The sequence below is a fragment of the Archocentrus centrarchus genome, chromosome 7 (genome assembly GCF_007364275.1).
Source record: "Archocentrus centrarchus isolate MPI-CPG fArcCen1 chromosome 7, fArcCen1, whole genome shotgun sequence".
Lineage (NCBI taxonomy): Eukaryota > Metazoa > Chordata > Actinopteri > Cichliformes > Cichlidae > Archocentrus > Archocentrus centrarchus.
In genome coordinates, this window is record NC_044352.1 from 31,081,451 (window position 1) to 31,092,067 (window position 10,617).

Genomic DNA, 10,617 nt, shown 5'->3' on the forward strand with positions numbered 1-10,617 from the left:
TAGCTCTGTTTTTTAGGGGGGTTTGCTGTACACTGAAAACAAAATACATAAACACTTTTTCATTATAAAGGCCACAAACCATCTCTATAGGTAAGTAAAACAACAATGCTTGAATTGATGTGGGGTTGTATCATGAATTTCTGTTATATAAATAATGAACTCATGATGATTTTATGTGATTAGTTGAAAGGTCACATATTAGTCATCTGAATGTTGCTGCATGACCCAATGTTCCTCTTCGCCTTTACAAGCTGGGGGATGTAACAGGAGAATATTACGGTTGCTGTACTGTTGTCAGAGAATGGACAGGCATGTTTTGGTTAGCCGAAGCACCCTGAGTGTAACTGAGTGTAGATAAGTGTCCATCATTTTGTTGTTTGTAGATTCTTTTTTAATTCCATCTCAGATTCATTGTTATCAGTCCCACTGTTCTGACTGTCAGAAGGGATTTCACTAACCTGCCAGACCTGCCCTCTTCATCCATGTAATGAACTTGTCTTCATTTTGGATGCTGTCAAAATGTGCTAAAAGTAGTAAAAATAGTAGTAAAGTAGCCTGCATTGTGCACAGAGCCGGCCCAAGCCTTGAAGGGGCCCTAAGCAAAATTTGATTTGGGGGCCCCCATTGTCCCCTGAGCCTAACTGTTATTAATGTTGGAAGGTTGAAGTTGAATATTAATATTTTGTGATGCACTGCTGTTTCAGTCTCAGCCCAGTGAAAAACAATGTATTTCAATATGATAAAAATTGTAAACCTATGTCCATGACATTGAGGAGGGTGGGACAAGTATCAGTCATGCCATATCCAATCTTCAGGCCATAGGCTTTTTAGGAAATATGTGATTTAGGGTGTTTGACCTACTTTTGGACATGTTAGACATGCTCTTTTCAGCCAAAAGATGCATATTTTTGCATAACTGTGCAAATGCACCTAATTACAGACTACTAAATGAGCCATTTGTAATTATATAAATAATTTTGCAGCATACAGAATTGCCAAGCATCAATAGAATAATATCAAACACAAGTGTCAGCAATTGGGCCCAGTACTGTAAATGTTATTACGCTGCTATACCACAAAATGGCATGGTGGCAGTACCCCAAGAGCACAAAAAAGGCATAAAAATGAGGTCTACTAGTCCATGCAACCTGACCACAGTGTCAAAACAACAAAGCGCTGTCACCACAGGTACAGTGAGTAAACCAGTCAGATTAAACCGCCACGGCTCACAAATGTAGTTCTGTCTGAATATGCATGAATAAAACCAAGGTATGCCCTGCTAGCTTGTCCTGTCCACTGAACTTTGTAAATACTGAACAACTCTGACATATAAGAGTCATGATTCTGCAGTGTCGCAGGCAGGATAAGCACCCAAACACAGGACTCAGGAGGGAAAGCATGAACTCAGAAATACACAACTTTGTTTCTGGATGCACATCAGGTACAAGGAAACCAGAAAGCTCACCTGGAACTACTACATCAACAACTAGGAATACTCAGGGAAACTCTGAACCAGTAAACACACTGCCTGAGTGAGACAATGTGACAAAGAACAGAAGGACACAGACAATACACACACAATGTGATCAGGGAGATAAGACACACCAGGGAGCACAGCAGAACAAGAAAAGAGAAGTAAAACTGAATAAAGGACTGCCACAGTAAAACAGGAAGTAGACATGGAAACAAATGCTGACTTGACACAACACAGGGACACAGACACACAGAGGGAATATAACAACTACATTAGAGCACCAAGATCATAGACAAAAGAGGAGGACTTAAACTACAACACATGGAACAGAGACCAGGACTAAATCCAGTAAACAGGAGACCAACCAGAAACAATGAAACACCAAACAGAGCTGAGAACACAGGAAGCCTGAGAACTGAAACAGGATTAAATAGAAAGTGAACAACAGCCACGAACAGAACTCAGAAAACTAAACTAAGAGGCCTAAAAATATAAACAATGACACCAACCGGGATTTACCAGAATAAGACAAAAATTCAAAACTGCAAAAACACAAGACACTAGGAATCAAACTTTAACAATACAAAAAGTCCTAAAATTAAAAACCATCATAAACCCAGGACGAGGACAATAAGATCCAAGCAAAAATGTATATTAACTATAAACACACCGAGGGCGCTGACCCAAGCTGACAGCTTGTTTTTTGGCTACGTTCACACTGCAGCCTGAAGTGACCCAATTCTGATTTTTTTGTGAAATATGATTTTTTTTTTTTTTTTTGGCGTCATCGTTCACATTTCCAAATATGTGCGACTTAGATGTGATCTGTGTGTGAACAGCAGACGAACCTGAAAGTGTCCCGCATGCGCAGCAGAGGACGCGATAATGTCACATGTAGCAAGCGTGCTCAATGTTTGCGGAAGTCACACGTTTTCCTTCCCGCGTCCGCGTAACGGGACGCAGAATAGTAAATGGTAAATGGACTAGTTCTTATATAGCGCTTTTCTACTCAGTCAGAGCACTCAAAGCGCTTATACAACACGTTTTTTACATTTACCCATGCACACCCATTCATACAAGCACTTCCATGTTAACTAAGCTAAGTGCTTTTTAATTATATAACATCCACACACATTCACACTCCTACGGAACGGTCGGAGAGCAACTTGGCGTTAAGTATCTTGCCCAAGGATACATTGGCATGTAGCCTGGAGTAGCCAGGAATCGAACCACTGACCTTCCGATCAGTAGGTGACCTGCTCTACCTACTGAGCTACAGCCACCCCTATAGTGACGTTTGTCGAGTATCAATCATATGCAGGGGTCTCAAACTCGCAATCCCAAACGAGGCATTCGCCAGGGTTGCCCTATTTCCCCAAAATTGTTCATCCTCACTACTCAATTGCTAGCCCTAAAAATTTATAATAAACATTTTTGATAGAGAATTTAAGATTAGCCAGTTTGAGGATGATACAGCTTTGTTTCTTAAAAACTATTCAATGGTTGAAAAAGCCCTCAATGTCATTTCAAAATTTTCCAAGACTTCAGGGTTAGGACTTAACATCAAAAAATGTGAGATTTTACCCATTCATAACTGTACACATAAAAACATTTCATCAATTAGGGTCAAAAATGAAGTGAAATATTTGGGCATATTATTATCAAAAAATCTAATAAGAAGAGATGATGTTAACATCTCAGATTGCCTAATAAAAATGTAAAAAAAATCTTAGCCATTGGTTGACAAGGGATTTGACTATTTTTGGGAGAAGTTTGTTAGTTAAAGCAGATGGCATTTCCAGGGTTATTTATCAGTGTAATTCTATGTATACATCACCTCAAAATATGAGAAAAGCTAACTCCATTATTTTTCATTTTTTGTGGAAAAATAAAACGCATTATATTAGAAGATCCCAGTTAGTTAAAAAATATGAGAATGGTGGCATTAATGCATTAGACTTTGAAGCCATGGTTGGTGCATCTAGGATCAAATGGCTTAAAACATTTATTCTGCATTAAAATTCAATGTGGTTTCATATTCCAAATTCTCTTTTTAAGCAACTTGGAGGAATTGAATTTCTTTTAAAATGTGAGTTTGAGATTAATAAAATCCCAGTCAAGCTATCTAACTATCATAAACAAACTCTCCACTTCTGGAAAATGATATTTCAGCATAACCTTTCACCTCACGGATGCATTTTATGGAATAATAGGACAATTACTGTTGGTAGGAAATCATTGTTTAGGAAAGACTAGCATGAAAAAGGAGTCATCTTTGTAAACGATATGTTAGATTGTTATGGAGAGCCAATAGACTACTTATCTTTTGTTATGAAATTTAATCTTGCTTGCCATTACAAAGATTTTGAAAAGGTGTGTAAAGCGATTCCTTTAGCGTTGATTCAGTTAATCCAAAATGTTATTAGGTATTCAAAAGTGACTTTTTCGATGCCCACATTAAAAATAAATGAACATAACCTAGTTGACTTTAAATGTAATAAGAAGGTTATTAATGATGGTATCAGACAAAAGATTTATTTTGACTATAATAGAGGTTCCTACAAGATGCATCTTACGGCAAATGAAAAAAAAAACAGGATTTTTGCTCATTCCAGGTTTGTTAAATGGCCTATAGCCCCTAAAGTGAAAGAAACCCATTTTAAAATCCTTAATAAAATATATCCTGTATCTATGTTTCTTGAAAGAAGATTTAAATTTGATGTTGATTTATGCGTTTTTTTGTAAATCAGCAGATGAATCTCTTGAACATTTGCTTTTTTTCATGTGAATATTAAAGGAGTTTTTGGACGGACATTGGGGACTGGATTAATCTCAAACTTAATGTTCCTTGATTCGATGTTGATTCCGTTTTATTTTATGTGGAAAACTTAAATCCAGCCTTCTCTGATACCACATTCACTGCAATAAGTGGAAAGGTAATAAGCCTTCCTTTTCCTGTTTCATGAACGAATTTAAATTATATGATTCATCGTTATGTAAGATTAAAAAATGGAAAACTGCGAGAATCATCTCACAACAGATAGCTAAAAATTTTCTTTTCTAAGTCTGTATTTGTATGGTTCTGTTCCTCAGTTTCAGTATTCATTTCATTATTATTGCATACCCCCTAGCTTGTTATCCTCCATGAGAGTTTGTATTCTAAAGTTGTTTTTATACTGTTATTGTACTGTTTTTTAATTCTGTTTAATAAAAAAAAACAAAAAAAAACTCGCGATCCGCGGGCCGCATCCGGCCACGCCCCCTACTTCCGGTCCGCGATTTGATGCCAAAAAACATGACAATTTGGCCCTTTAAGTTACTTTTTTGACATTTCGCTTTCCCCTCCAATTGAGAGGAGTTAGCGAAATGTCAAAAAAGTAACTTAAAGGGCCAAACTGTCATGTTTTTGGCATGAAATCGCGGACCGGAAGTAGGGGGCGGCCCGCGAGTTTGAGACCCCTGATATACAGCGTAGCTTTGCCTCCTCCAATATAGCGGACACACAGTCACGTAACATCAGCGGGCCAACCCAGTCAACGAGGCGTCGGTATATATATATGTCTATGATGTCTATGGTATCAATGTCGTGCAGGGCGGATAAATGCGACCTGACCGTGTACACACACAGGTCGTATTTGAAAAGATCGTATCTGTGTTGTTCAGACTGGCATGAAAAGATCGGACTCGAAGGGCGAAAAAATCGGATTTGGGTCACTCCAGGCTGCAGACAGTGTGAACGTAACCTTAGACTGAGACACAGCGACATGACCCTTTTGAAAATCCACTATGGTTTCCTATGGTTTTTATGCAGTAACCATGGTTTTACCATGGTACCTCATGGTGATTACAAGTACTATGGTCCTACCCATAGTAATACTATGGTTTATTCATAGCACTTAATGGTACCTGTGGTATTACTGTGGTTGTTTAACATAGTAAAACCATGGTTAATTTTCATAAGGGGATAAATACCATACCTAACCAGCTAGCGATACCTAAGTACGTTTGGAGCTACAAACTAAACTTGTAATTACTTATGGAAACATACCTTTGTCTTTTTTCTTCCTCTAATCTTCTCCTTTCCCTCCTCTCTGCCTCAGAGGTACAGGTCCTTTCTGTCACATTTCTGTTTCGTAGCTTCATCCAAAACTGACCGAAACTGATGGACCATCAGGTCACCTGGAGCACTGCAGATGCGCATGCCTGCCCAAACTACCTGAATTCACCCTGACACAGCAGTCAGCAACTCATTAAATTAGTGTTGTTACAACTGTACAAATATGAAGAGGTGGAAGTTTCTTCTTTCTTTTAGGACACTGGCATGTTAAAAAAACAAAACAAAGTTTCATCACAAATGTGGGTGAGCTTGGGGGCCCCCTGGTGGTCAGGGGGCCCTATGCAGCCGCATATGTCGCACACACCTCGGGCCGGCTCTGATTGTGCGGATAAATGTGATATGTGATAACATTCAACCACAATGAAAGCACACACAAAATTTACCCATTACCATTGCCCAGAGGCCATAAAAAAAGAGAATATATATATATATATATATATATATATATATATATATATACACACACATATATATATACACACACACATATATATATATATATATATATATATATATATATACACACACATATATATATATACACACACACATATATATATATATATATATATATATATATATATATATATACACACACACATATATATATATATATATATATATATATATATATATATATATATATATATATATATATATATATATATATATATATATATATATATACAGGGGCGGAGCTTCTGGAGGGGCTGGGAGGGCGGCACGCCCCCGGCCCGGGGCTAGAGGGGGCCCGGATGGAGAGAGGAGAGGAGAAAAAGATTTCAGGTAGCCAGGCCTCTGTCACGTCCGAGGTGAGGTGGAGAAGGACGGCCCTGTCTTGATTATATCGCAATATGCATGGCTCAATGTGCACAGTATACAACCCACTATACATCACCCATCATTCATGTTTTACACGGGGGTTTTAAAGGTTGCCACAGTCAGGACTGAGTCATGGTTGCTCAAAACTTTACAAGACCGACTGACTTTAGTGATGTAGTAGTTGTAAAATATTGAATAAGATGTTGGACTGCATGACTGGCTTTATTTTCACTCTAAAGGCCGTTTCACACCGGACGCGCTGCGTTTTTGCGAATAAATCGCCCTCATAAAACGCACTGTGAAAGAAAGGAAGTCGACATCAAACGATGATGTAATGAGGTTGTGATGTTTCTAAACAAGAGAAGGAAGAAACAGATTCTGGGTTCCTCCAACTCATAAGAAAGCAGCAGCAGGGAGAGTTTGATGGTTTGATCCAGGAGTTGAAGCTGCATCGCGGCCGCTTTGGCGCATACTTCAGGATGTCAGTGGGCAGTTGTTGATGTCAGAGTTGGGATCACATGTGAGGAGGCAGAGAATAATTTCAGAAAGCCGACTGACTCAGAACAGCGTGTAGCTGTGTGTCTGAGGTAAAATAGTATGAGTTTACTGTTCCCAGCTGTATATTCAGTACATTAGTGCGCGTTTTGAGCTATGAACTCACATGTTGCTAAATGCAGCGCTCTGATTGGTCAGATCTGTTTGTGCGTCTGGTGTGTAAAGGACCGGACGCATAAATTCCGTGCGAATGTTTCGTGCGTTAAAAACATTTTTCGGACTCGCCTGTTCTTGATGCAGCCGTTCACACCAACCTCGTCATTTCACAGGACGAATTTGCAGCATTTATTTTTCGGTTCAAGTTCGATTTTTCTGAACAAACAGGTCTGACCAATCAGAGCGCTGCATTTAGCAGCATGTGAGGTCATAGCTCAAAACGCGCACCGATGTACTGAATATACAGTGATATGGGACAATAAAATCATAATATTTTACCTCAGACACACAGCTACATGCTGCTCCGGGTCAGTCGGCTCTCTGATATTATCCTCTGCCTCCTCACATGTGATCCCAACTCTGCCAACAAGAGCTCAAACTGTCCCACTGACATCCTGAAATATGCGCGAAAGCATCCGTGATGCAGCTTCAACTCCTGGATCAAGCCATGAAACTCTCCCTGCTGCTGCTTTCTTATGAGCTGGATGAACACATAAACTCTCTTTCTTCCTTCTCTTGTTTAGAAACATCAGGGCCTCATTACATCATCGCTTGATGTCGACTTACTTTCTTTCCCAGTGCGTTTAATGAGGGCGATTTATTCGCAAAAACAGCGCGTCCGGTGTGTATGTAGGTTACACGACAAGTTCACATCCGAAAGATTCGGAATTTCATGTCGTTTTTACGCAACGCACCCGGTGTGAAACGGCCTTAAAGGCCTTAAGTGGAGCATTTTTACGGACTAAGCTAAGATGAGTGGCACTTCATAACATACACATTCCCACTGTTCTGGGCATGTGTATGTTGTAAATTGATGTTTATTATTTGGGTATAAAGGGCCCGGTCATTTGCCCCGCCCCCGGCCCGGCTCTGATTTGTTCCGCTAGTGTATATATATATATATATATATATATATATATATATATATATATATATATATATATATATATATATTGAAGTAAGCTAAGTAAACAAAAAGAAAGTCATTGTGCTAGACTCACAACGTGTGACGGTGGAGACCAAACTGTACACCACAGATAATTTGTGAAAATGGGCTAGTTATTCTGAAAAGTGACTGACATCATGCTTTTGTTACAATACATCGTTTTTACTCTTTTCAGAGGTACTCAGTGAATTTAAGAATTATTTAAGAGGCCTGATAGGTTTGTGTTCATGCAAATCAGGGCTGTGTTTAGTAGACTTTGTTTAAATTCAATTTTGATAAACAAAATTACAATATTCACTATCTGTCACGTAAACAAATAATTTAAAATGTATAATAATCTTTACTTTTCTCTTTATTGTTCATTAGGTTCCCAGCACAATTAGACAGTTTACCTTCTGTGGCTCAGTCTTTCTCCACAGAGGTGATTCTCTTGCCAGACCATCAACTACACATGTGCCATGACAGAAAAGCCTGGCTTTTTGAAAATGGACATATCAAATCTGCACTGGAGTTTTGCTGTGACTAGGACAAAGTTATGCAGGCAACAAGGGCTGCCTTCCAGCCAGCTGTGGAAGGATGCAGGTAAGCTGTAAAAGTGAGAACATGTAAAAAGTAATACACTGTGAGAAGTCAACTTTGGTTGATGCCATTAATTATCTGAGAATAGCCAAACTGGAAGTTGTGTTTTCAGAGGTGTCTCCCACTGAAAACCCTGTAGTATGTCCAGATGAACAGATTCAACTTCCTTCCATTTTTTTTTTGGATGATTAAGCATGCATCAAGAGTTTGGGTGGTATTTAAAATGTATTTTTGCTGCTGCTCATTTTTGACAAGCTAGTCGGGATATTTAGTTTCCTTGCAGGGTTACTGTAGGATATATTATGATTTTACATGTATAATGCAAAACTGACTGAATGTATTTTTATTTCAGTTTTTCTGCTCACAAAAGATTTATCAAAAATCTTTGCATTATGCACCTTAAATCAAACTGACAGCTCTGAACATTCACCGTGATTCTGTTGTATATTGTGATTATCGGATCCTGCTTAAAATGATGGATATGAATTAACTGGATAATGTGAACTGTAGATGATTTATTGCCACAGTTGAAGGTTAAAAACTGGCAGAGCATCATTTCTGCGCTCTGTCTTTCTAACATTTTTGGCTTTTCTTTTCCAAAGAAATGTTTAAGCCTTTAAAAAGTTCTCCTCCTCACTCTGAGCAGGTTTTAACTTTAGAAACTCTAAAGGGCAACGATGCTTTGTGATTAAAATTTTAACTTTAGCGCCTGTGACACTTGTTTTCTTCGCTCATGTGTTAAAACACAAGCATATCTGTTACTTTATGATGTTATTTTTTTATCTTCATAGAAAATGGACACAAGACCTTCAGGCATGGGCACAGATTCACTCAGCAGCTGGTTAAAGTCTTCATCAGAACACACACTTCTTATGGTGCTTTGCACATTGTTTGCTCCTCATTGTCTGTGAAAAGGAAGAGCTAACAAAACAAATGCAGCAAATGCACTTTTATCTTTAAGTTTGTCAAATCCCTGCTCATTAAATGCTCTTCTGTCAGATGCTGCTGGTGTGTCAGATACGCACAAGGTGTCAAAGTCTCATCAGCCTGAGAGGGCTGTGGACATCTATTTGTCCTGTTCTAATAAACCCAAATTCCAGGAACTCCTTCTTTAGATCTTTTCAGTTTTATTCATATAGCACCAGTCAACAAATCCTGTCTCATGGCACTGCATACTGTAAGGTAGAAACCCTACAGGTTTAATCTAGGACAGCACCAGTTACCTTAGCTGCAGGTAACTAGTGACTGTTGAGGCCTCAGATTAAGTGACATTATGTTGAGCATTTCTACCCCTGTCTTGCCAACACGTTACTGTTACGCCAAACTCCAACCTCACTGTGGTCTGTGGTCCATTCTGTGCTAAAACTAATGTATTCATTTACATTTGTGCTGTTTTAAATAAAAGCTGTCAAGGCCACTGACCATAACAGGTGGAATCAATCAGACCAATAAGAGCAAAAACACTAAAGACAAAGCTCAGCAACATGGGAAATAACATGAGCAAATGCAGCTTTAGAGAGGGGAACAGGTAACATTTGTTTACACGTGTATTGTTTGAAATAATTGTTGTCAAGGCTACTGACCTTAACAGGTGGAAATAATTTAACAAAACTCATTTCAAGTAAGTTTGATCCAATTTGTTTTTATTCATTTTTTTTCAAGTCCAATTTTGGGCCAAGTTATGTAGTGTTTGGCCCAGGTTAATAATAATGATAATAACAAAAAGAATAACAGTAACAATGAAAAGAATATAAAGAAGAATAACTAATAATAACTGTCAAAACAACCCCCTATGAGCAAGCACTTGGCGACTGTGGGAAGGAAAAACTCCCTTTAAACAGGAAGAAACCTCCGGCAGAACCAGGCTCAGGGAGGGGCAGTCATCTGCCGCGACTGGTAATTATAAAGTAATTAATTGAACAAAAGTAAATAAACAAAGAAGAAATAAGTAAATAAAGAAATGAAAGG